General features: G+C 38.4%; 1 protein-coding gene across 23 annotated transcripts in view; it reads right to left on the reverse strand.

The window, feature by feature from the left end:
- Window positions 1-27,360, reverse strand: part of ZBTB20 (zinc finger and BTB domain containing 20) — a 503,540-nt gene that overhangs the window by 342,645 nt on the left and 133,535 nt on the right. For 22 of the 23 annotated variants that reach the window (XM_021548925.3, XM_085591313.1, XM_085591318.1 and 19 more), the window contains one exon: window positions 2-77. The exons of the other annotated variant lie outside the window; for it this stretch is intronic. The gene's annotated coding sequence lies outside the window, so the exon portion shown is untranslated. The remainder of the gene's footprint in view (window position 1; window positions 78-27,360) is intronic. 23 annotated transcript variants of the gene reach the window in all.

The raw sequence follows: 27,360 nt of genomic DNA on the forward strand, positions 1-27,360 counted from the left end.
CAGGAATGCAGTGTGGCTTAATCTTTTTGTTTTTAAGGTGCAGTGATTTCAGCATCTACAATGTAACTTCAGGCTGTCTGAAAAGAAACAGGTTAAAATCTCTTTCAGTTATAATTGGTATTTCAGATTTAATTAAAAATTAAACTTTCATAATGTTTCACCATCCAAAGCAATGCATTATCAGTCAAGCGTAGCCTTTTTTTTTTTTTTTTTTTTTGTTAAAAGCTCTTCCCAGAGTAGTTTGCAATGAAAGAAAGAGGGAAAAAGGCAATTGAGAGTAGCAAAATATATTTCTTCAGCAAAAGATCTTTGAATAATTTGGAAAGAAGCCTTCTGCCACTTAATTTTAACAATCAACCTTATACTAATTAAAAAAAAAAAAAAACACCCCACAATTAAAAAAGACAGAAAAACACCACCACATACCAAAGACTGTGAGGATAAAAATGTTAATTTCAGCAAAACAAGGACATTGCTAGGACCAGAACATACGCACCAAAAGGGAAAATATGGTTTTACATAATGCCAGCCAACAACATTTTTTACAAATTCATTCTACAGCATGCAGCACTTTCAGACTGTTGCATGGAGAAGCAGAGGAAGACAAGTTCAAAAAGAGAAAAACTGGTTTTAAAGTGTACAAAGCAAAAGGTCCCTTGCAACCTTTTGTTAAGGGGTATGAAATAGTTCATCTATAAAACTGCATGGTTTCTTATCATGTAAAATAAATGTCATGTTCCTGTGCAAAACAGATGATTAAGAAGTGGTAGCTGCAGACACAGCATTTGAACAGATGCAAAAAAATATTTTTTTTTCAAAACGCAGTTGAAATAGTTGGAATGACAATAAAACTCCAGGGGTTCTACCATAAATATAAGTTTAAATGTTAGACTGGAGTTCAAAACCTGTGGTTTTAATTATATCTAATTATAAAGGCTCCAAAATCTGGAGAAACTATAAAAACAAAAAAATATTAATAATAAATTAAAACAATTTTGCAATAAGTTGTCAGGATTTGGCCTCGTAATAACAAACCATACAGCAATACACACAGACACATACAATGTACCAATGACTCATTAAAGGAACAAATCAAAACTTCATTAAATTTTATTTTTAAAAGGTGACAGCAGAACTTGCCTAATTTACCCCATTCAAAGTCAAAGCTATTCTCCTCACCAGCTCCACAGACTCACAGAGATGGTCAAATAAATCCTGTATGCAAATCTAATACTCTTTTTAAATGTACCACAGGCTGGGAGCAATTCCTAAGTGTAATTTTACTTTGTTCTCTCATAAGTAAAAATCCAATTCCTCAGACATCAATGTTATATGAGGCTTTTCAATCCATCCTCATGGATGCTTAAAATAAAACACACCATACCAGACAATATGCTGTCACACAAACATGTTCATACACACACCAATATCACTAACAAAAATAAGCTCACAAACTTATTTGTAGGCTTAAGTTTTCCACTCTGTCAAGATCAGAGATATTGAAGAGCAGGAGGCAAAGCAGAGAGCACAGAAGGGGACAGCACAGGAAGAGTAAGAAACAATTCTTGAGCATTTGAATAAACAAGAGCCACCTGATAGAGGCACTAGGATGATGCTGCCACAAGATAACCTTTATTGACTTGGATGAAATTTTTCCTGAAGGAACCACACGTGTTCCTCTGTTCCTCTTCATTTAGACAACCTTATATCAAACAGCTTTCCTCCTTTCTCCTGATCAACATCTAACAAGATAGACAAACAGCAAAGAAATCCAGGCAAAAAACTGGTAAGTCCATCAGCAGCAGGCAACAGAACAACTGCCACATATGGGATAACAGTTTCAGCCTCTGAACTTCCATTTCTTTCACTTTCTTCCCCTTCCAAATTTACCCCTTTTCTAACATCTTCAGGACTGTAAAGCTGGTTTGCTGGCAGGGAAGGAGAAGGGCAGCAGTATTTAAAATCCAAAGCTATTTCTTCTAATGAATGCAATGAAAAACTGACCTCAACTGAGAAAACAAAGAGCATTCACTGAGGGTAAAATGTATCCCTGTGTAGAGAGCCAGTATAGAGACTGCACCACTGAAGCCCTATTCCAATGACCTAAATAGGAATAAATTGGTGCATGGATTTCACCACAGTGAATTTTGTCCAAAATAACAATTTTTATTTTTTTTTTTTAGAGAATGAGGAAACACATGGCCCTCTACTGTCAAAGCACAAAGGCACAGCACCTCCTTCCCATGCTGGGCACAATCCTGACAACAGCTCTTCAGTGTATCTTCCTAGTGGTTTTAACCTGATGTCTCTTGTGCTTTGCCCACGTTCTTCTGATTGGAAAGGAAAAGGAGGTAATGCAACATTTGGCATTACTCTTTAAGATAGCCCAAGGACATAGTTCCTGCAGATAAAGTGGTCCCTCTCCTCAAGGAAGGCATAATTAGCACACACTGTGATTCTTCTAATACAAAAAATGGAGCCTTGGAAAAAGCCCTCTGTAAGAGCTTGCCTTCCTGGGCACATGTCAGGATGCTTAACACTTGTGGGCCAGGAAATCATGATTGTTAAGTGAAAAGGGCGCCCCAATCCCCTTGAGGAAACAAAGAGACATGGCTCAAGAACAGTCAGTGAACTTCTGCTTGAGAGGAGCCCAAGAGCTGGAATTGAAAGAATGAGGAGTATGGTAGGTCAGGAATGAAACACATGAGTAAAGTGTTAACACAGTAATTGTTACCTCTTAGTAAAGGCTTTAGAAACAAGTATCAGTTCGCTTTCTCACAGTTCCTTCTTACCATAAAGCTTACACAGAGTGTGAAAACTGTGAGAGGAAAGCTACCAGCTCTACAATGACTGAAGTTCATTAGCAATATTCCATGACTTTCATAGGTCCCTGACCCTACTTTGCCTGACTCATGGCTATGCTCTGATTCCCCACTTTGATAAGAATCAGATTCCTTCAATCCAGAAAATTAAAGAAAAGGAAAAGAAGTGCAATTTTTTATTGGGAAACATTTCAGAGGATACAGCCTTCTGCAAACTTTTAGCAAGAAAGAAGTTCCATGTCTGTAAAGTTTTGATTTTCCTTAAGTACCTTAAGTCAGTTGGAGCAGGTCAGTTCGAGTCATATGTAGCTGATTAGTTACAAGGAGAAGGAAGACTAGAGGAGACTATAGTACAACACTTTTTGGTATCTTTAGAAATTTCTAGATATAGAAATTGCAACTTCAGTGAATTGATTGTTTTCAAGCTCACTTCTTGAACTGGAAACCAACGATGAAGCCACTGCCACAAGCAACTATTAAAAGAAAGTAAATACTGATGTCTTTAAGAAAAAAAAACTCCTTGATAATATTAAAGAACTTGTCTTCAACAACCAGGGAAAGGAAGAGCACCGGAAGACAAATGGACACACACAAACAAAAAAACAAGCCCTTGATGTTCAAGAGAATATTCAAAAATGCTCATGGGCCAGATAAGAGACCTCAATCCAACTTCAGAATCTGAATAATTACTTAGGATATGGCCCAGAATAATTGTGTCACAGAAACTATAAAAGGAAGTCAATTGTACAGGTACTTCATCTAAAAACAAATATACAGACTCTGAAATTGGAACCAGTATGGACGCAACGGCACAATGTTCTATTCAAGTTCACTGGTTAAACAAAAGAGCAAATCTGATTAACACAGATACAGCATTACTTTACTGGCTTTTTAGGTGAATGCATTTGAGTTGGTATTAGCTCTCTATGAACAGCCTTACTTTTGTAACCTGTTCCTTGTCCCAAGTGGACAGAATTATTAAAAAAAAAAAAAAAGAAAAAAAAAAAAAAGAAAGAAAATGTTAATTTCAGTGCTTGAAAAATCCTCTCAAAGTGTTTGAATTGGAGCTTTTACTACACTTTCAAAAATATGCTGGAATTTAGGTTATTTCTAGTTCTGCCTTCAAATACATAGCCATTTGTGGCTCAAACCAGAGTTACAGGGCTGCTGTTCAGAGAAACTTGGGGGGCTTTTTAATTTGGCAGAATGGGAGCAGAGGACAACCTACAGCATTGTGCTGGGACCAAAGGTTCCTCCCACTGCAGGAATGGACAATAGGAGATAGAAGGTTTCTTTGTCAAAATGGAAAATCTCCCATCTGTTATTGGTTCACTGCAAAGATGAATGCCCATAGAGATTTTGTGTTCCTCATGGCATTCATCCTTTGAGTTTACTTTCCCAGTGAAGATGATACCCATTACAAATTTTAATTTCCAAGTCATGGCTGTTTCAGCTAGAAAAGCATTTTAATCAGGAAAAATGTGTATTTTTGGCTACAATTCACACACACTCCACATTCTCCAATAGTATTTGAACTATTTTTGTTCAGGTGTGATAAAACCTGCCTTTGGGCAAAGACTAAGACTCCTTGAAATCTCAGTTTCAGAAAGTTAGAGAGAATCAACTGTATAAAAGCTGTAATGCATAATCCACTCTAATGGTCACTTGGAAACAGGTACTAGATGCAAGTTCACCACAAGGGCCCTCAAACCTGTTAAACATGTTGGATCCCTTAACAGCACAGTCCACTCCCCTCATTTATTCCTCCCGCTAACAGAGTAAGCAACAAGCACTTGAGAAGCCCAGCTGTGAAAGCACATGAGAAGCTAAACTCAATCCACAGAAGAGTTGATCTCTGTAACTGCACTTAGGATCTGACCTGGACTCCCAGTGTTTAGAGGTTAATGGGTAGTTCTGTTATAGATAGGTGGGACCCAGCATCCTTCTAAATACCTCTTGAAGCTTTCCTCCCACACAGGGGCGATGATGGTAATCAAGTTGGCTGCTGAAAACCATGATATTCCTTATTCCAACTGTTTTCTTGCACAAGCTGTCCCTAGATCCTGTTTATGTTCCCAAGGAACAGGAACAGTGACAGCATGCAGCTTTCACGAGGCCTTGCCCAAACAATTCTTTCTCTAAAGATACAGTTTTTTTGTAAAGCAGCTCTGAAGCTGATATTCGCTGAGCATCTCTTGGAATACAGCTTGAAGACTTTACTTATGCCCTTTACAAGCCATTGTAGCATATAAGCTTCTCCCACTTCTTTTCAAGGTTCAAAATGCTTTGATCTTCACAGCCTCACTGCTCCTGCTGAATGGTATCATCTCCCATGGCTCAAATTATCTTTAGTGCATAAAATGATAATACCTGTTAAGAAGCAGGCTCTATCACATAATCACAGCAGAACCTTCACATTTATTCTGGTTTAACAGCGAAACTTACATCAATGAATGTTTCATTGTGATGGGTATTTCAGTGCGGTGACAAACTGGGCGGATAAAGGAAATGTGGTGGATATAATTTGTTTGGATTCTAGCAAGGCCTTTGACACAGTACCACACAGGAAGCTCTAGAGAATTATGGTTTGAATATTATTACAATAAGGTGGATAAAAACTGTCTGACAGATAGGAAGCAATGAGTTATTAATCAATGGTATTACAAAAGAAAAGAAAGAAGAATCTACTCTGATGCTGAGCAAAGGGTGCTAGGATTATTATCACTACATAGATTCATTAAAGATGAGAAGAAGAATGTAAATATTGACAGCATCCAAAACAGATGATTCAGAAAAAAGAGATTAATCAAATGTGACAGGTATCAAAATTTTAAGATCCAAATAATGGAGATGTGCAAGAGCCAGAACAATGCGGTACTTAATGTATGTTAAAATGTAAAAGTTACCAAAAACCAATACAGAATTTTGTTTCAAATTCAGAAATGGAAGGTTTTCACTGTGTTTGCTTGAATTCATCATGTTACTATGCACTGGTACGGCCTACTTGTGAAACTGGCTCTCTTGGAAAGCAAAATAAAATAATGTATTTCAGTCACTGTGGTAAAGGACAATCATCTGCCCTATTTTCTTAGACTATCAGTACTAATGATTAAAATTTTGAAGTTTAGAGTAATCACATATGACATCCTTAAATTCTTCTTTGGAAACAGGGTACTCTTTTAGCTGTAGTTCCTGAATTTCCAGTGCCCTGCACAGCTAAAGCCATTTTGTTGCAGATTTCTGGTACAGGTAATGACACTGAGCTATCCACACAGTGACACTGTGTACATTGGAATGGGTACTACCTCTCCACTTCCTTCACAGATCTGCCCCAAAAAAATTCAGCCTGACCATTACCTGCGAAAGGGCAAGATCCTGGATGAAAAGTAATGTACTTAGATTAAAAACCCCAGGGCAATGCACATAAATCACATGGGACATATGGCAGAGAAGGTCAAAGTTATAAACATTTATTTGGAAGTCTAGCTATTCCAAAGTGTTGAGCAATTAAACATAGCTGTTGACTATTTCCAGGATAAACTCATCCGTATCAGCAGGACACAAAGTTAACTATATCCTGTCTCTGTCTCTTTCCTCATGTGGAGAATGGATCCCCAACACCACAGCCTCTGCTTACTTGTGCCCCTTCAAGAATAAGGCCAAACTAACTTTTAATGCTCTCTTTCTCGAGACAGCAAAACTGAGTGAGTGAAAGCTACATGTTTTCAACTGTAAGATATTTAGGAAAGTTGTCACAATTCTTCCTCTTGACTTATTGCTCATGGTCATTGTCTTGACACGTGACATCAGTCGACTGGTATGAAATCCATCATCCATGGTTTTGGGATCCCAAGATCTCCAGTATTTCTTCTACCCTCACATATCAGCCTAAGCCCATCTCCTCTCCCTGACCAGCACCTGCTTCCCCCCTCTTCACTTTGAGAATTTTTTTTTGCCTTTGCCTTGTTCACACTGCAAAGCTTCCATTTTCCCTTCTTGTTGCAGGCAGAGAAGGGAACAGGATGAAGGTGTGACACTTCCTTCACAGGAGAAAGAGACAGGGAAGTGTATTAGCAGAGAGGCATGAATTTGTGGGTCTCGTGTCAGAGAAATGGAAAGAATTGGAGATGGCAATATCAACTCCAGGCCTCTGGATCAGCAAGTGCAAGTGTGGCTTCCATGGAAGCCACTCCTTTCTTAGGAGAAACTTGGGATTCTGATGTGTAAGAAAATGCTATCTTTTAAGAGTAAATAAAACTAATAAAAAGCAAAGACAGGACTACAGGCTAAGTTTTGAGTTCATACAAGCAGGTGCATCACAAGTGATATCAGGACTCTTCCAGATTACACATGGACAGATTTTATTCCGCCATATGCAGAAGCACAAATCAATGCAGTCTTTTACTTCAGCACATTATTTATGCTTTTGCCAGAAGGCCATTAACCTGAAGCCCAAAACCAGCTCCATCTTGCACAATGTCATGCACAAACCATGCCCAGAAGTTTCACATTATTTCAGTTTATGTAACTGCCATATTAAGCTCAAGGCCCAAGGAGGATACTGAACAATATCTTATTGTAGGGGCTATTGAGATTCAATATTACAGGGACAATGCTACCAACCCCCTCCAATTTCATTCATCTCAGAAATCTTTGCAAATTTAATGCCAGAGGACTTGGAGACCTTTGGACTGTACTGCAAATCTGCTGCTGGAACTTTTAATGTAACATTGATGCAAGCTCTCAAATATCTCCCAATAAAGTCCATATATGTAATTCTTGTTTAATTAGACATCATCCTACAAGAAGAGAAATTCAAACCCAGCTGGAACTATATAAAAGTTCAGGGAAGTTCAGCTCCTGCACTGTGATTTGGCAAAGCTCTATTGTAATTTTTTCCCCGGAAACAATGCAAAAGAAAAAAAAGAGAATATATCAGCAATGATTTGAACTGATCACTGTGTCAGAACAGGAAATAATATCTGGAAGAAAAAAGAAGAAAACAATCTTCCATTTACTTTCAATATTAGTAAAAACAAGAAAAATATTTTTATACTGTCAGCCACATCCTGCAAAATCTAGGTAATAAAGCAACAGCATAATGACTAGATAAGTTTAGAATTGATTTTTAAAAAGAATGGCTATTATTTTCTGAAGACAAAGTATATCTAAATACATTGCAGGACTGGATTCAGAGACCTCAGCATCCCGTTGGCCTAGTCCATTACAAATTATATTTGTAGTTATTCCAGGGACCTTGAGATATGGAGTGCACACACTTAAATCTATGTAATATTTATCTTTGCTTCAGATAATTAAGATGAGGAGTACATGGTATGAGCTCAGGTTCATGGGGCTTCTGCAACAACTGAATTGCTCAAATTTCCCAGACTAAAATTCACTCTGGCTCTATTTGCTCTACAAAAAACCAAAACACACCTAACATACAACAGAAAGTTATTATTAGCAAAAAAATGGCTGGGTATTCAACTTGTTCCATAATTGATGTTTAAACAGATGAGAAGAAATGTACCCTCCTGGTGGTCAACCAAACTACAAAATTAAAACTGGTACATCATTTTTTAGCATTAAAAAAAAATTCTAAGAAAAAACCATGTACAGAAAAACACAAAACTAAGCTCCATCAAGATAACACTAACACTGGGCAAAGCCTGCAAGACTATATGCTAATTGCATTCTAGGTAAAGATGATGAGAAGTTCAGATATATGCAGTTGGTAACTAAATTTCTAATAAAATAACAACTTCAATCTTTTACAAGTCTTTTCCAAAATACCAGAAGTGATTAGAACACATTGTGGACCAGTCACTTGCCAAGTTTAATGTTTGAAATCAAAGCTGTTTTAAAATTTCTTGAACAACAAAAAAAAGCATTTTAAATGGTAACATTCAGTCATGGTGATATAAGCAAATACCAGCCAATCTGAATCTTGGAACATTCTTGATCTACTGCCTTTATGTTGCAACGAAGCCCAGAAAAATATTTCAGGCCCAATTGCTGAGACAGTGAAAATAATATTCATAAATAAAAAAAGGATCATTTACATATTATACAACTATTTTTTTTTTTATTTCTTCAATATGCCTTGAAGGAATTAAAAGGCTAGATCCTTCAGGACTTCTGTTGTCATAACTTAGATACATATACATTTACCACATTTACCAAAGATGAACCCACCTGTAATTTGTATGGAAGAGCTAAAATGATTCTTTTTCCCTCCTCTGCACACCCCACAGAAAGAACTCAGCACTCTTCAAGCGTTTTCTCTACAAATAACTATAAAAAGGAAGTGGGTCTATTAGGGAGGAACTGCTTAGTTTCTTTGCATGTGCTGAGAAACTCTTTCTGAATTAATGCAGGCCAGCACTATCTCATGCTCTGCTGCCCCCCTGCCACATTAAACAATGCATACAAAACAAAATTTGAACCTTTACCTTCCACAGTAAAGGCACTTGTGAAATACATGAAGTCTGCTAGAATGCAAAACACCAACTGCTATTCCACTCTGTGCTACCTTTTTAAAGATTGCTGGATATTTATTCTAATGTAAGCAAGCAAAAGAATGAAATACAGTAAGAAGCCAAAATTTAGGGCAATCGTTTACAATAAAAAGAACATCCTAGGAGTCACATGTACCTATAAATTCTCATTATGCATCTGTGTATACTAATAGAGACTATTATATAAAATACCATATTATTTAACATCAAGTGAATGGAGGTTTGGTTTTAATTACATGTAGTCAACTGTCCCTGTAATCAGCTGGTACAATAACAGGGCTAAAATTTCCAAGCAAATTCAGCCTTTCCTCCTCAAATCTCAAAATTCTTTAGAAACGCCTTCTTTTCCATTAAGAGATTCAGTGATGCCAACAACAGATACATTATTCCCCCAGCAGATCTGGAGATGCTGGAGCAGAACTCTGAAGTCCAGCTGCCAGATCTTCTGCTGCAGCCATCTGACACAAAACTCTCCCACACGCATTTCTCTCTTTTAGCTGAAATTTTTACTCTTTAACAATGCCCTATGATATTAATGTCTCTATATTTTCTGGCTGACTGAGCTTCATATTTGGGCAAGAAAGAAACTTTCCATTTCCTGAGCTATAAGTGAAACCAGCCTGGAGTTTTATGTAGTCAGTGATCTCCTTTTTATTCTCATTGACTAGAAGTCTGCATTAAATATACTGCAATAAATAACCAGTACAGTAGGGCCCGATGTTCACAGAAACAAATAAACTTATCTCTAATGTGAACTGCAGGAGAAAACTTTTAGTTTTCTTAGTTCAAAGCTACATTAAAGTTCCAAAAGAAGGAACTACTAAATGGTAAATGCATAGAGAATTATTTCCTAGCTCAGCAAGCTACCACCTTATATAACATGGTATCAAAGCCACTTAAACATATTAGCCTATTAAATCTGCATCCCCTTGTTCTTAAAATCCTAATGAGATGTTCCAGACTGATATTTGTAGGACTTCTGAAGAGTCATGCACTGCCACCATTTCTCTGAAAGGAGGATGACAGTCCATATACCATTGGTGAGACTCTTGCTGATGGCCTGCAGAAAACTCATTAATCACACTGCTCTGGCTCACCTTATTTCCAATTCCTAAACTTCATCTGCAAACAACTTCACCAGCACCACCCCATGCCCCAGAAATACAAAACAACAAATCCCCCACAAAGCCAGCTAAAAGCACATTCAAGATTTAATTTTGCACTGGAAGCAACCCCAGTTAGCTCCTGAATAGAAAACTACACAAGCTAACCTGGAGGGGAGAGAAGCCTCACATCTATGAGTAAGAGGAGAATTGTCTCTCATTTCCTAGGATGTCTCCCACAATAAGATGTGTCCATATCAGGAAAAAATAAAGAACCCTATCCTTAAGTTACTAGAAGTACAGTTTCAATCAGGAAGGCTTCTCAGCTTTAAACTATCACTGCGCTAAAAATAGAAATGTTCAGGAAAGCCATTACTCTTGAAAGTGATTTCACATACAATCTATAAACATGTTGCCCTTTTGGCTAAAATGACAATTGTTTGAAAGCCAGAAACATTAAAGTGGAAGGGATCTTCAAAGACAGTTTGCAGCCAAAAAAATTTGAAATCTGTTCTTTTTTAAATTTTCTCTAAAAAAGAGTCTGAAAGGATGAAGTAAAGTAGGGATGGGTGAAGAAGAAGATTGAAAAAAGACTTCTGCACTTTTGCTTTAGAAGTTTTTGTTTATACACACATAGGTATACACACATATATAAAAGAAATGCAGGTGTTCTTTTCTTTTCATAACATTGTAGGCATCTCTGAGGGAAAAGATTTGTAGCAATCCCCGTTTTTGTAACGTTTTATGCAAATTTCATGTTTTCATTTTATCAGATATGGTTTATAAAAGAAAACTTAAAATTCACAAAGTTCAGGTTACAAGTATAATGATGCCATAGTTTCCTTTACTATTTTTTTTATTTTAAGGAATACTTATTTTTATTTTCTCTTATCCAGTCCCAATGCAGTTTGAATGCTACACTACCATTTTACTGGAAGGTATTGTGGACAACTTCTGGTTTGGTGGGGGCAGAACATTGGATGTTCTAATATTAAACTTGGAGGTGTTAAGAAATAGAGTGATTTTTATTCTTCCAGGTGGTCAAAATATCGTTTGTTAATTTTTTAGATGCAAGTTTTTAAGCAATGCTTGGAAAAATACGGGATTGTTAACAACCAACTGTTTGCACACACAGTGGTAATAGCTAATAATGATTAAGAACTATTTGCTATACATATTGTTAACAAATGCCAGTCTAGTAAAGGTTTGCTTTTAAGCTTTAAACTGGCTTGACTTAACAGACTTCTAAATACTCATTTGCTGTAACTGATGCCAACACCCAGCTTCTCACTGCATGGCTCACGTGTTGCATCCTATGATCAAATAAGAAAATAAGGCTCCAACATACATCACAGACAGGTGGCAGGAATGAAAAAAAGCCTTCATTATTTACTTTTCACAAATTTGCCAGTGTATGACCAGAAAAACCACTCCAAGCAAGTAAACTTAAGTAATCTGTTTTCTTTAGGGCAAATTTCAGTAAGTCACAGATAGTACAGGAAGAGTTCAACAAATCTCTCCTAATTTTCTGGATATTTTATTAATGGGAAGGAAGTGTTCAGGTAAACCTTTCAATCCTGCAAATGATCTTAGGTCTCCTTTCCTCAAGCTGTACAGTCCATACCCAAACTATCCTTGAATCAGAAAAACATTTTCACCTGAATTATTCAAACAGCAGAACCTGCCTAAATCTTTCAGTATGAATCATTATCAAGGCAAATGACAGCATATCTTCAGAAAATATTGACAGCCTGTTTACCACTACCTTCTACCTTCTCCGTATTTGGCAATAAAGAAGCCTGAGATCCTCAGTCAGGGATCTGAAAATTACCCGCATCCCACACAGAGATCGATTCAATCAATCAGTATTTTCTTACTGCATAAAGAGACAAGTGGTTTGCCAAAGGTCATAGAGCAAATAATTGGTTGAGCCTGGAATAACTAAAGATATCCTGTCTCTGGACACCAGCTTTTTCCTCTTCGTTTCCATAAGGCTATAATTGTGCTGCCTGAATACATCCTCTCATTAGTACCCTTAATTTATCAATTTCAACCAGATTTGTTAAAGGGTTATCACCCTGAATAAAAAAAGGCTGATTCCTATAAACTTCATAAAATTAAAATTAAAAAAAAAGGAAATACGCAGGGGTAGAGAGAGAAAGATATTAATTTCCCCCACAGAACCAAGAATACAAGTTCATACCTTAAGCACCACAGAACTGGATTTATAAACACCTCACAACCCAGGAAATACTTCAGGGAGAGGTCACACCTTCTTAGTCAAGAAGTCAAACAACCATAATGCAAATCCATAGAAAACCTAAATTCCAATACTAACTAACTGTTTCTAGAAAATTACTTGAAGTGCATTCTTCTTTACTGCAACCTTCAGCAGACCTGATAAAAATGAACTCTATGAGTCGCAGTCTTCTCATTACCTTCTTGAGGTGGAACAAAGATTATCACCAAGAAACATCACTATGCTTCAGAAATACATTATTAGAGGAATTTCCTAATATTTTGGCTACCTAGTAGCTTTACCTACTAATGTCTTAAGATATCCAGAATACCCTTCTGATTCCAAAGTAAGGGGAAAAGCTAATTGCTACATTATTTCTCTTCCTGCAACTTCAAATCAGTCTGTATCTGGCTTCAGAAATCACATAACTGCATCAATAGTGCAAGGCGCATTCAGATGCGACCATCACAAGGGAAAGGTTAAATAAGTGACTTCGAGACTACATGAACAATCTGAAGTTGCTAACTAGTCATTCATTAGTACATACTTCAACTGCTTGAGGTGGGAGAAGGATTCACCATAATCTGAAAGCATTAATGAATTAGTTAGCAATGAGCTGGATATTGGCTCTATCAGCAAATAATTTTTCCCATGGAAAAGGCAGCATAGATGAGACATTTTCCTATAAACATCACAGATGGTCACAAAAACCTAGGCTAGAGCTCGTGCATTAAAGAATAATTGCTGCTGAGCAGTGAAGGAGGAATGATGCAGCCACTGTTAAGAGAATGGACAGTGTAGAACACACCATGGTCTGCAAGAGAGGAGGTGCCCCAGGATTGAAATGCAGCCCTGGAAGCTACCAAGTTTTGTGTGGGAATCTAATAGACTGGGAATGAATCTGCAGTGTCCTTTCCACATTTTATGAGATTTTTTTTTTCTTATTTCTGTTGGAAAAACAGGCAATGTGAAAAAAACTTCTGTGTTGCCTCTTTTAGGCATCATCAAACCATTTCAGGGTGTTGTTATAAAAGACAAGTTTAAAAATAATTTTTCCTCTCTGACAAGCAGTATGATTGCTCCATTAGCCAATACCATCACTTTTCCAGAAGCTGTCAGTAAAATGGTAACTGATACCTACATAGGAAATAACTGCAATACCTCAGGTCACACAGTGTGACAGCGATGTGTGAATGCTGACTACTGTGTACACCAAACTTCACTTTCCACTTCCATATTACTTTTCTTTCCTAATCATGTGACTCAAAGGATTGTAATTTAGCAACCCCCAACCTGACAACACATTTATACCTTAATCAAACCTACACCATGTGCTTCAAGATGTCTAAAGAACTGAAAAGAAAGAACCAGTCCTTTCCAGGGCTTCTGCCTTTTCCACTTGTACTCTGGAAGAGTATTGTGTGGTCATCCCTTATGACTGAAATATCTGCAGTTTTCCTCTCTGCTTATTCCATTACTAAGACCAAAATTCTGGCCCGTAATCCCATAGCTCCTGCTTACACCCAGTACTGCAGAGTTTAAGCACTCCATCACAGAAGGAAATGCCGGCCTTCCATGCATGGAAGTGGTGCACAGGCTCTGAAAAGTCTAAGCACAGACAGAGCAATGTATTCCAACCATGCTGGGGAACACCCTTCATTAGCTGAACAGTTTCTTTTTGTCTTTCCTGACTCAGAACACGAACACCACCTGTGGATTAACACTCGACGACATCTTTTTCTGGGAAGCAATGCTTCTGAAAATCATCTTGCTGTGCTACAAAGGCTCATCACACAGGTAGTCATGACACTCCTTCTTACTGTGATTCCTGTTTCCCATAATTAACCTCCATAATAATAATTTAGGTAGCACTGGTAAAAGAGTGAAGAAAAAAATAATCTACTACCTCCTGACTAGCAGGATAACATTAAATTAACCACCAAGCCAAATGAAATTAAAAATGTATCTGAATATCCCCATCTAGTACACAAGTTTGGTATTTTATCTGTGTGTGAAGTTGGTGGCTCAGGTCCCCCTTTTTTCATTTTCTCCTGTGCTCTACTTTACATCCCAACTGTGACTGCATTCAGCAGCACACATGAGTGATTTCCAAATCATCAGCTCATATTTAGTCCCTATTTTCAACTGCACACTAGAGACCTGCACCTATTCCACAAATAGAAAAAATCCTAATGCTTTCCCCTAGGCTCCTGCTTAGGATTTCATTATTAATTATATTTGAAGGTTATACAGTTAAAATACTAACTTTTTTATTTGAACATTTATATTAAGCTGCTGAGATTTCTAGCAGCTTAGCAGCATTATTTCTGTATAAGAAAATAAGCCTCTTAAATTCTGCACGCAGGCCTCTAGTCTAAAATGAAGATTTTAGAAAGGCACTGACAGGTAACACTGAGTTAATGATGCTTTTTAGTCTGAGACCTCCAAGACTGATCCCACAGAACTCTATCACTTATGCACCCCCTTGACCTCAAGCCTTTTCACCTGTTCTGCCAACAGTGTCTGAATACAGATAAAATTTAGCAAAAAGTTACTTCCAGAAGATGCCTCTCAGATTCATTGCTAATTACAATTCATTACATGGATTTTCTGTTTCCAATGCAATAAGAAGTTTAAATATTTGGTAGCAAATCCAAGAAGTCTGTATTTAACTATTTTCTCCAGAGATTATCAAGGTTAGGCACAAGAGTCATCCTTCAGGAGTGGTGCATATTATGGATAATACCAAGGAAATTTTTTTTCAACGTGGATTTTGGTGGACAGACCAGCTAACCTCAGCAAGAGGAGATCAATGCCAACCAGCTCCTATTTCACAACACAAACTGAAACTCCCAAATTTTCGATAACTGGCCAAAATTTTGTTTTAGATATAAGCTAGAGTAAATCCAGAATACTGACACTTGCACAAAAATCAGCATTAGCTCTTAGTTTTGACTGTGTAAGAGAAGAGAATTTGTTTCATTGAGTCAATTTAGTTACTAGTCTTCTTCTTTCATCAATGGATGTAAGCCAAGAATTAGATCCTTCAGGGGTCAAATGCTGAAAAAAATCTAAACAAAGAATTAACACAGATTTTTTCAGATACATATTTTATATTTATTAGTGACAACAAGACAAGCACAATCTTTACATATGGCAGAGACTGTATTCTAACCCACTGATTTTTTGGCTTTTTTTATCCTTTGCCTCTTGGTACAGCTCAGATAGACCTTTGCTCTTAGAACTTTTTGCCCGTGCTTTTGATTCTGATGTACAAAAAAGGTTCATTTTCCTGGGTCAGCTTCAGATTTCATAGCTGGACCTATCTCCTTACAGATCTGTACAATCTCATGAGAAGTTCCCAGCATTTGCTTCCCCTCTTTAAAGGGTCTGCAGCACTGAAGGTGCCCCCTGACCACCATGACCAGCTACAAAATTGAAAGTACCCGATAGCATTGCTTTCAAGACGACAACACCCTAAAAGCACCCAATTGCTCTGAAAAATGAAAGCCCCTTCAAAAAAATAGTTGGCCTTCATACCCTGATAAATGAGACTATACAAATACACCAAACTATGCTCTCTTCACAAGATCACAGCATGCCTTGTATCAGGTGGCTGAGTCAAAGCAAAGTTGCATCATGATAACTACTCAGCAGTTAGAGCTGTAATATCATCTGGAAATGAATCTCTTGGAAAATATTACTGGAAGCATTAAATAAAATACACTTCATATACCTAGGGCTTGTTATAATCACCCAAACTCTATATAAATACTAACTAACGACAGCTAGTTAAAATGAAATATTCAATGTTTAAACCTTAAAGCATGGCGAAAAATGCTGCATTTAAATCCCATTAAAGGAAATGTATACAAAGCCTTTGATCAATTTTTCTCCATGTAAAATAACAAGGAAGAGAACAGATAAGATAAATAAAAATTCAAATAAAATTCTTTCCAAATTTAAGACATGTGCAAGAACACCAAGGGGCATCAGGGTACTCCTTCTAAGCAAGGCAGAATTGAACACACAATTTCTAATCAAAGGCACAAAATGGAGGGACTTGTTCTTGCTCTCCCTTGTCTTTTGAAAGGAGCCATACACACCCCTTGTGTCTTTTAACACTGTCAGGAAGCTGCCTGAGGACAGCCTAAGTTTCAGCATAACTTGCAGAGACTCCATCTCGTGTGCCAAGTTCCAGCCTGGAGTGAATTTTTAACAGTAGAGTTATAAACCCGTGAAAATGGGGGCTTACAGCTGAACTGCCGACAAACCCTTCCCTGTGCGCTGCACACGGCGCCAATAATAGACAAAACTGCCCCATTTTATAGCATGCAAAAAGGCTGGAATTCAGCTGCTATCAGGCATAATAATAAACTTCTGCTAGGGACTCAGGCTCTCAGCCTCAGATTTACATTCCCTCTGTCACTAAGAGTTTTTAAGTTAAACAATTTTACATGAAAATGCATTACACAACGTTTATATTCCTGATGGCATTTGTTCTAACTGCTCTTGTGCTAAAACGCTGTGCAACTTTCCTCTTGCTCTCCACCTCCCCTTCCCTGGCCTGAAACACCAGAACTGGGTATCAACCCGCTCACGCCTTCTACTCTTGGGCAGGGCCTCATTTAAAAAAAAAAAAAATATCCCTCCAGATTGCCTTCTTGCTTCACTCACCAAGCCACTCCAAGAAGGAGGGAAAATAAAAAAAAAACCAAAAGCTAGCAGCAAAAAAGCTGTGGGTTCAAAGTTTCCTCCCGCTTAAGAGCTGAGGTCAGATATGGAAAAACTAGGGGGGGGGGAAACAAAAAACGAGGCTTGCTTCTCACGCAACAGACATGAGGGAAAAAAACCCATCTGGTCTAGAGAATGTAAAAGATCTTAAAAGAGTTGTCACCCAAGTTGCCCCCAGTCACCAGAACAGAGATCAGCTATTCAGACAAGTTCTTAAGCACAACTCTGCACTCCTTTGAAGTTTCCTTTTCTCTAGAAAACTATCTTTCACTCCCCCTAAGGAACAGAATTACATCAGTGACCACCAAGTTTAAATTTATCTGCCCAACGTCTATATTTTACTTTTTAATCCATCTCTCAGGAACAGCTTTAACGCATTTGGATTTTTTTTTTCTGTCATAAAATATTCTATTTATTTCCCAGCAGCTGGTGTCAAAAAAGTTGCTGTTTTCTTTAAATATTACTCTTAAATAAATAAAATCTGTTTTCATATCATGCAAAATTAGTTTTGCCTGCTGTGAGTTTGTGGCATTACGAAGTGATCATTTTTCCTATGAATTATTCAAAATTAGGGTAAAAAAGGAGAATAAAAATATGATGGACAATAGCATGCCATTAAATTTGTCTAAATGCTGCAGTCATACTAATAGTTTACTATGTGCAGCACAGATGAAACACTTTTTCTTTGTCAAATGTAGCCACTAAACTTAATTTAGTATTTCAGAGAGTGGTACTGAAAGAGATTCATTTCATTCCTGTGTCCCCCTGTAACTTCTCTAGTTGGGCAAATAACATACATGTCTCTTTTTACCAGCAAAATATCCATATTTTGGACAACAAGTTTTTGCTTCCTTATCATCTGTTTTATGGCTCAACTAGTCCTTAATGGCCTTTAATTTTGGGTTTTTTTTATTTTAACCTATTCTTTGTTTAAACCTCTGGTTTGACAGTATCTCTCTGTCTTTTACAAAAAACTATTAGAATTGTTAACATTTCCTCTGGAGTCTTCACATTACCCTGTCTTTCAGAACTGCTGTAACTGCACAGCTGTAATTATTCTCACTTTGAATTCTGACTGTCATATTTAGAAGGGGATGAAGGGTGGCATTTTAATAAATCATTCAGGCTCCCCAAGGTATATAGCATCTCACCAAATCTACTGAGAACTTTTAAGGGCTTATGGACTGAGTGTATAGAAAAACTAAGACATAAAATTCATCAAGAATGAGAAAATTATAATTAATTTGTGGGTAAGAAAACTCAGTTAAAAATGAGCTTAAAATGCTATTTCAATTGGTTTATCACCAAGATCTTCTTGCAAAGGCTTGAAAGCAGAATGCTTTTATGAAGCTTCCGAATATGGCTACTGAGTAAAATAAGTCTACAAGAGTACGTTTGAGACTCATGAATTTATCTATCATTAGAACACAGCAATCAGTTACATTCCATTTCAACTTCTACAATCTATACATTATGGCCATTAAAATATTTCTATCACAGTAATGCCCAGAGTCAGATCAGAAACAACAATCCCTTGTACTATACAGAAATAGGGATTCCCTACCTAATGTTTTTAACACAGTATTCTTCATGAACACCAGCCATCCTTTGCCATCCTTTGAGCAGGAAGAAGTTTCAATGCTCAGAAGGAAACTAAGGATTTTTTGAAGGAGAAGGAGACTGGGTGGGGTTTATTTTTCAATAATCAGAGTGAATCTCCCTCAGAATACAATGCAAATGGATTTACATGAAAACCCTAGACCTGGAGATTGGAATCCTAGATTGTTTTCTCTGACAAGTATCATAAAAAGTGGAGTGTTTCATGCAGCAATGGTAGGTTGATCATAAAGTCCTTCCACAATAAAGCACAAACATGCCTGTTGTCAATTAAAAGCAAGATTACAATGAAGTGTCCCAAATTCCACTATCCCACAGCTACAAGCCATTACTCTTTTCTCCAATTTAATTTTTTTTAAGTAGGTCATTCTGGTATACTCATATTCTTTTTTTTTTTTTTTTTTCTGCCATCCATGCCATCCCAATTTTGGCCAAGTCTTCACACCCTCAAGAAAAAATAAAATCCACATATTTATTTTATACAAAACTCAAGTATTTTTATACACAACTCTCACACACATCTTGCAATTTTGTATACACTTAGAATGTCAAATGCAGTAGTCCGGCAACTTTGCTTGCATAGCCTTTCAACGTTTTTCATTTGGAGGTGGATGTAAATAGTAACTATTTCAGGCTTATTAGACACAATAGGGTGTTTAAAGCATAAGCATCTCAAGACTTAATAGGAAAGAAAAAAATAAGCTATCTGAAAGGAAGACCCATCTGTTTCCAGAAGTCGTCTCCTGCCTCCACACCAACACAGCTGCTTCACAGCCATCTCAGCAGTACCTACAACTCTGTGATGTTTGCAGAATTTCCCCACTAGATTCTCTTTGTGAACTTCAGAAAATGGAAGAAGAGATCAGCTCAGGAAAACCAAGCTTTACCCTGAGCTTCAGTACAAACAAGAAAAAACTGTGGGAGTAGTGTCTCGAAGCCCACAAAGCAGATAGATATGCTGGATGCAAGGTCAAAGAAGATTTTAGATCCAATTCAAATGTTTGTAAGAAATCCCATAAACATTTTGATGGATTGAAATTCCAGTTAGGGACCTTCCCCAGTATCCACTCTGCCTATGGAGACTGCTGGGACTTACCAGTGCATTCCATCCACAACCACACAAAGAAGTTACAGACTGCTTCTCCAAATAAAAAAGTGCCCAAGTACATTGCAGTATCCTTAGCACTGACTTTTGCTTTGGTTTTTGCTTTCTTGAGTAATACACACTCATTAGGAACATTGTAAGTGAGCAAAATGTACAAATCCACTGACATCAGTAAAATTGCACTGATGTATGCTGACTGAAATTATTAATAAAGAACTGAAAGGTAGGAAAGTGATTAATGCCACTTTACACAGTTTTATGGAAAATAGGTCTTGTCAAATAAACTTGATTTCATTCTTTGGTAAGTATATTTACTTTATAAGCCTAAGAACTTATACACTTAACAGGTTTATAAACATTTGACTTAGGACTACTGCAGAACATTGTAGTTCCATCAATGAAAGCATGTGTTGAACTGCTAACTAATGGAAGAGCCTCAGAAAGCTATTACTCTAAGGGGTCTTCAAACACAGGTGGGCTGAAGAAGATACAGGTAGAATTAGCAACAACAACAACATATTCAATATTTTGATCAATGACTCATAAGTTACAAAATCACTGCTGATAAAAATTTCCAGATGTTGCAAAGACTGATAAAATATCAGGAGAACAGGATATCAAGAGATAGGGAGAATGGAGAATCAAGTTTTTCAAAACTTCTGTTCTTTCAAATAGAACTTTTTAGCAGGGCAAGCCTTCAAGAAAAAGGAACACATGATGTATTGCAGGATGGTACATAGGTGCAGGTGGGGTGTGCTGCACTTGAAAAGGATTACAACAAATAAACAACTGAACATGAACGAGCAATGCAATGTGGTCGAGATGGCCAAAGCAATCCCTGGAGGCATAAACAGGAGGTTGTGGGTAGGCTTTAAAAGACATTTTTACTTTTCTCTATTGCATTGTTTTCTGAAGGGATCTTCAGTTGGGTGAACAAAGGCATAACAAGAACCAAAGTCTAGAATGTGAAGCCAAGAATGAAAGAAAGAAAAGTCAAATCAAAGCAGAAACTAATCTCACATTTTTAAACAGCAAGGGAATTGACCAGTGGAACAAAACTATCAATGGAAGGGAGGAGCTTTAACCTCTTGATGGGTTCAAGATGGAGAGAATCTGTTTGTGCAAAACTGGGTTCTAAACACGAATGATCTTTCTGACCTCAAACCATACAGAAAGAAATTTCTGTCATTACGTTTCATGTGACCCTCAGAGTCAAAAAGAATATTCTTCCTTCTGAGAGACCATAACAAGCAGTCCTCCCACAAAAGAGAAGTCCAGCACAGCGGAAAGGTTTCACTGCTTCTGAAGATTTCTGAGAAGAATTCTGAATTCTGGAGACAGCCTGGAAAGCCACTGCTCATATCCTCTAAAAAATATGTGTTGCTTTGTTTATTAGTTGAGTGACTGTCTTTTACCAGAATTCAGACAGTGCAGGGCCATCACTGAGAGCTCACATTGAAGCAACTCCCAGAGCTGGAATGTTTGGAGTCCTCTCTAGGTCTGCTTGTGCTGGAAGCCAAGTCAGGTCTGCTACCCACACATTATCTTAAAAAAAACCCATAAAAATCACAGAACCAAACTCGAAGGGACCTTAAAGACCATGTAGCTCCTACCCCCTGCCATGGGCAGGGACACCTGCCACTAGACCAGGTTGTTCCAAGCCCCAGCCAGCCAGGCCATGAACACTTCCAGGGATGGGGCATCCACAACTTATCTGAACAGCCCGTTCCAGTCCCTCACACCCTCATAGAAGAGTTTTTTCCTTTTATCTAGACTAAAACTGCCCTCTTTCAGTTTAAAGCCATTATTCTATGTCCCCATTTGTTCCCATAGGGCTGTTCTTCCAGTTACGACTCCTGGAATTCACAGATTATGAAATTTGTTTCAACGTTCATGTTCAAGCATACATGAGATAACTCTGAAGCCATTATGTTTTATCCTCTACTATATTTCCCACCACCCATGCTACTGAAAGTTCATATATGGTCTTAGAATACTGCTACAGTGAAGAAAAAAAAAAGGCATTAATGAGATTTTTCTATGGCAGCAAATAGCTAATTTTCAAGTCCTACCTGATAGATAGAGATGAAGAAATAAACAACTCCCTAAACATCCTGCTGGGCACAGCATCATGGCTGGCTTCAAGGGAACAGCACCACCTACTGAATTGCTCCCAAGAGTCCCTCCAGTTGTTCCTGGTGATTCCCTTTACCAAGTACTGACCAGCAATTCTAAATAAATCACACCCCAAGATGGCACAGCTGCAGGCACTCAAAGTGATAAGAGATGTTTTCCATTCCTAACTCTAGCTTTGCATTTTCCTTCTACCTGCTGTAAATGGTTCAGCTTATAAATGCAATCACTTTTTTTGATGTCACTAAAACTATGTTTTAGTTACAGTTACAAGCAAATGTCACTCATCTACACACTCTACCTACTGCCTGAAAACAATATGATTTAAGGAGTATGTCAGCAGTAAGAAAAGACTCTTCCCACTGGATTAAAAATGTGCATTTTAAGAAAGGAAACACTTTTAGAAAGAAGGAGAGGGAGTCTTCTGTTTCTGTAGTTTATTTTTCTGCTTAATGAAACAAGGTTTCCAGCTTCTACAATAGCAGCTGCAAAGGCACTTCATTAATCTCCTGAGTGCACTGCCTCTCCCCACATACCTGTAGCTGCCCTGCTCAAGACTCCTGAAAATTATCTGTTGGCATTGCTTCAACATTCTTATGAAATTAAAAAAAAAGTTTAAAAAAGGTATAGAATGACGTCAATTCTACAACTTTCAGGAAGAATATCAACAAGTTCATTGTCTGTACTTCTCCCATTTTTTGAAGACATCTAGCAGCACTGAACTCCAACTTGTTCCCAACTGAGAATAAACCAAAAGACCGTCTGTAGAGATCTACCCAAGAAAATGACAAACAGGGGAAGAAGTCATTACTGCAATCTCAACACAGACTGCGTCAAATGCCAGATGCTTGTTCAGGCCAAAGCCTTCAGGGATGATTAAAAAAACACACAAAAATTTTCAGAAGTGCTCAAGTATGCTAAGAAAACAAATGGCATGGGAAGCAAAGACTGCTCATGTCTCCTAACATCATCTAGATGACCCAAAAACCCCATGTGATGAGATTTGGCCCAAGGATTTAGACAAACTCAAGTTTTCCCACCTTGCTCTGGAATATTTAACTTGACTCACCTAATGGAAATGTATGGACATGCTCACATTAATGCCCTCTATTTTTAGAGGAAACAGCATCAGTGAGCCCCAGACCTCACCATTTGGGGTTTCTTGTTTTAGAAACTGAACATTAATTATGCAAGGGCTTTACAGGATTCTCAGATCTGTAATGGCAAAGCTACATAGAGGAAATAAAAAACTGGCGACAGGGCAGTACTCACAGGTCTGATTACTAATTACATTTGCTTCCTTATACTTGCACCTGCCATAATTATGATAAAGGGAGGAGTTTCAAGTAGAGTTTATAAAGAATTTTATGACAGAATTCCCTCCAGAACACTGGAAGACATTATACATTTTACAGTGCAATATTTGTTAAAAACACAAAGATCTTTTGTATCATCCATGTTATGGCTAACCCATAGCTCAGTTATTTCCCACACAGATTACCAAAATGGTCTGTACTGTGCAAAGTTTAGCTGACTCCAAATATAGAACTCTGTAGCAGAATGGAATGGAAAAAAATCTTTCCTTACAATTCATTTCATATATGGATTTTAAAAAATAAAATCATCATCCCACCAAATGAAAATTCTGGCCTGTGTTCCACTCAAGGTTTGGAGAACGAAAGGGAAATTAATATGTATGCTTGTGTCTATTCATGCAGTTACATTTTAACTCTGCAGTATAATCTCTTCTTCTTCATAATATCACAATATTTTTCCTAACTGATCTCCAAGCTTGAGCTTCACTTCTATGTAAACCACAACATACTGTTTTCCACATGCATACACTGTACACAGTAATAAGAAAATCAAACAAAAACTACACAAGTGGCTAAAATGGAGGTAAGAATAAAGGCTTATTTGCTGTTGCCTTTTTTCCCTACTGGTGGAGCAACTTCTATAATGAAGTCCCTTCATTCACTAAAAAAATTGCTCTTCATTTCAGCATCCATTCTAACAATAAAATACTGGAAAAGTGCTTGATAATACTTTTTAATGCAATGAACAATAAATACCATTCTGGCACCAGGAGAACAAGCTAGTTAAGCCTATTGCTTTATTTTTTAATGCGCAGTAAACTCATCCCTCCCACCATGTACCTCACCCCTCCAAGAAAAAAAATAAAGGTAAAGAAAATAAGACCTTAGAGGATGGGCAGTTGAGCAAAGGACTAAAACACCCCAATAAAAAGTCTGTAATATTATCTAGAATGACAGACCAGCCATTGTTAGTGCTGCCAAAGCACTGCATGTTCGCTGTATCACCCCAGGTCCCTGGAGAATAATAACCTAAGCAGATTAGACAGCGATGGATGTCTCCGCACCGCTTCCACCTCCGCCGACCGCGGCGCTGCTCCGTGCTCCGGAGCCCAGGCGGGCAGGTAAACCCACGGCACGGGCACTCTGCGCTGGCGGGGGTGCAGGAGCTGCTGCCAACAACCAGGGCCTGTTAATTATTAAACAGTTGGTATTGCTACAGGCCTGGCACTGCAATAGAGCAATCTCTGTTTCAGCAAGAGTAAGCCTGATTACAAGAGTGTGGGAGCCAAATCATGTTTACCATCATCGGCGAGAAACTCAGTGCCCCCAACAGGCGCTTACCGCAGCGCCTGTCCGGCCATCCGTCCTCTGGCTGCCTCCCTGGGGCACAGTAAAGAAAAGAATGGTAGGCCTCATGTGGGACAGGGAAGTAAAGTTTTTGACAGGATGATCCTCAAAACTGTAGGATACTCCCTGTACCAGCACTGTCCAGTCCATGCCCTCCTCTCCATTTTTCTGAGTCCCTATGTAGGCTCAACTCACCACCTCAAGTACCTGATGTCACCCATGCCTGAAAAAGAATCTTCCATCTCTGCGCAGGGCAGAAGTCAACAATGGTCTTGTGCATGTAGTCTACTTCACCTCCCAGCAAGGACAGTGTGCCACAGAGAAAGCACTGGATCAAGTTCCCAGGGAAGCTGTGGATTGCCCAACTCGGTCAGGGTTCAAAGTCAGGATGGATAAGGCCTTGAGCAGCCTGGTCTAATGGGAAGTGGTCCTGCCCATGGCAGGTGACAGGCCCTTGACAATCTTTAAGGTCCATTCCAACCCCTTACCGTCTATGGTTCTGTGACTTCACCAGTGTAACTCCTACGATGCAACGAAAGGCAACACTAACAAAAAACTCGATATTAAAAGTTTTCTTCACTTGTGCTGGAAATTATCCCAGTACACAAGAAAAATCTGGAACACCTCCCTACACACACATGAATTTCGACTGATCCAATTAAAAAAATTATTTACAGGAATGCACAAAGATTCAGTCACACTCTATAACAGATACTGTGAAGTATAGAATCTAGTGAGTAAATGCAATTATCAAGAGCCATGAAAAAATAATACTGGGTCAACCCTCAACAATTTATTGCAATCATAACAATGGAAGATCAGACCATGATGGTGATATGAAACCTTCAGTTTTATCTTGCTTGTTTAAATGTATCTAATTTTGGTAGACACAAGAGGCTAATTGCATCTGACGGCTGCTTCTCAGTCTGCATAAAACAAGCTCAATGATAATTTACTTCCTGATAAACAGGTATTTCTCCAGTTTTGGTGAGGTTCAGTGCAAGGGTGGGCAGCTGTAGTCATGTAGTCAGCTAAATCGCCAGCACTGGTTTGCTACGTGACACTGAGACCTGGTGGAAAGTGACTTTTCTCACATCCCCCCTTCATGAAATGGGAAAAATGAAAAGCAATGCCTGTAAAAACTAACAACTGACTCTTTAATATTGATGAGGAGCTTAGCAGTACTGACTGGTATGTGTGCTTAGAAACACAAAGTTTGATTTTATTCGGCATCACTACAACAGACCTTGCCTGGTCTCATCAGCAGAGGGACAGCAAATGCAGAAGCTGTGAAAACTAAGACTTAATTTTAAGTGAGCTCACTCCCAAGTTAGGAAAGCCAGAAGCACAGTAAAGCAGGATCCTTCAACGAACTCATTATGGTTTCACCATGAGGAGAGCCCTGAGCATCATGAGGAATCCCACAACCAGGGAAAACTGGAGCCTGCCATAGCTTCTAGGCAGCACAGGAAAGTGTTACTCAGACAGGTGGTTAGAAGCACAAGCTGCCACCTGCTCCTGGATCTCTCGTTGCTGTTTTCCCCAGCTGACTCTGGCCCTGGCTGCTTTCAGCTGGCCAACACAGCTGCCCCGTGCTGCTGGAGGGAGATGGCTGCGGGCTGCTCGCAGGGGAGGTGGGAGCAGCAGCTGCGCACCCCTTCCCTGCCACCTCCCACCCCCAGAGAGGAGGACCAGGCTGGGACTTCTATTTAGATGCTCTAGTTTCATCAAAAGCCCTTGGCTGCAGCACACATGATCTGCACAAGCCATGGTCTAAGCTGCAAATGGCAAAACCAGCAGAGTCTGAAGAAGACCCTCCAAGGTCACCAGGAGCAATGGCTGTCCTTGACTCTGAGGTGCAGGGAAGGGTGGGCACAGCGCACTCAGACAAAGGAACTACCCTACGGATGTGTAACTTCAGTCCCCAGAGCTGCCAATCTGGCACTAACACATAATTTGTACTAAATAACCTTTCAAGGATTCAAACACAAATAATGTAATAATAGCAATTAGAACCTTTACTAAGCATAGCTGTATGAGACACACAGTCCAGTCATTTCACAGAAGGTAAAAAGCACTTGACAAAGGAATCTGCACCTTCACAGGCACTAGAGGTGTGCAGGTATATGTAATAATTGCATTCCTTGTGTATTAATGTTTGCATATAAGAAATGCATGCTGAGCTAGCATAACACCTCCTTCCTCAAATAATAACTAAGTTCCATACTGTGCCTGAAGTGCTCTTTATATAGTACACAGAAATGGGTTATGTAAAGATTAGTACTGTGAGAGTTGTTCAAAACATAACTAAAAATCTAGCAATGAAATACACTTCTAACCCGAGTTTCCACAGCACAAAACTCAGGCCAGTTTTACAGAAAGATCTCTGAATTTTTTTATAGTTTTGACACTGAAATCATACC

The sequence above is a fragment of the Lonchura striata genome, chromosome 1, assembly GCF_050655825.1.
Source record: "Lonchura striata isolate lonStrDom1 chromosome 1, ASM5065582v1, whole genome shotgun sequence".
In the NCBI taxonomy this organism is placed as follows: domain Eukaryota; kingdom Metazoa; phylum Chordata; class Aves; order Passeriformes; family Estrildidae; genus Lonchura; species Lonchura striata.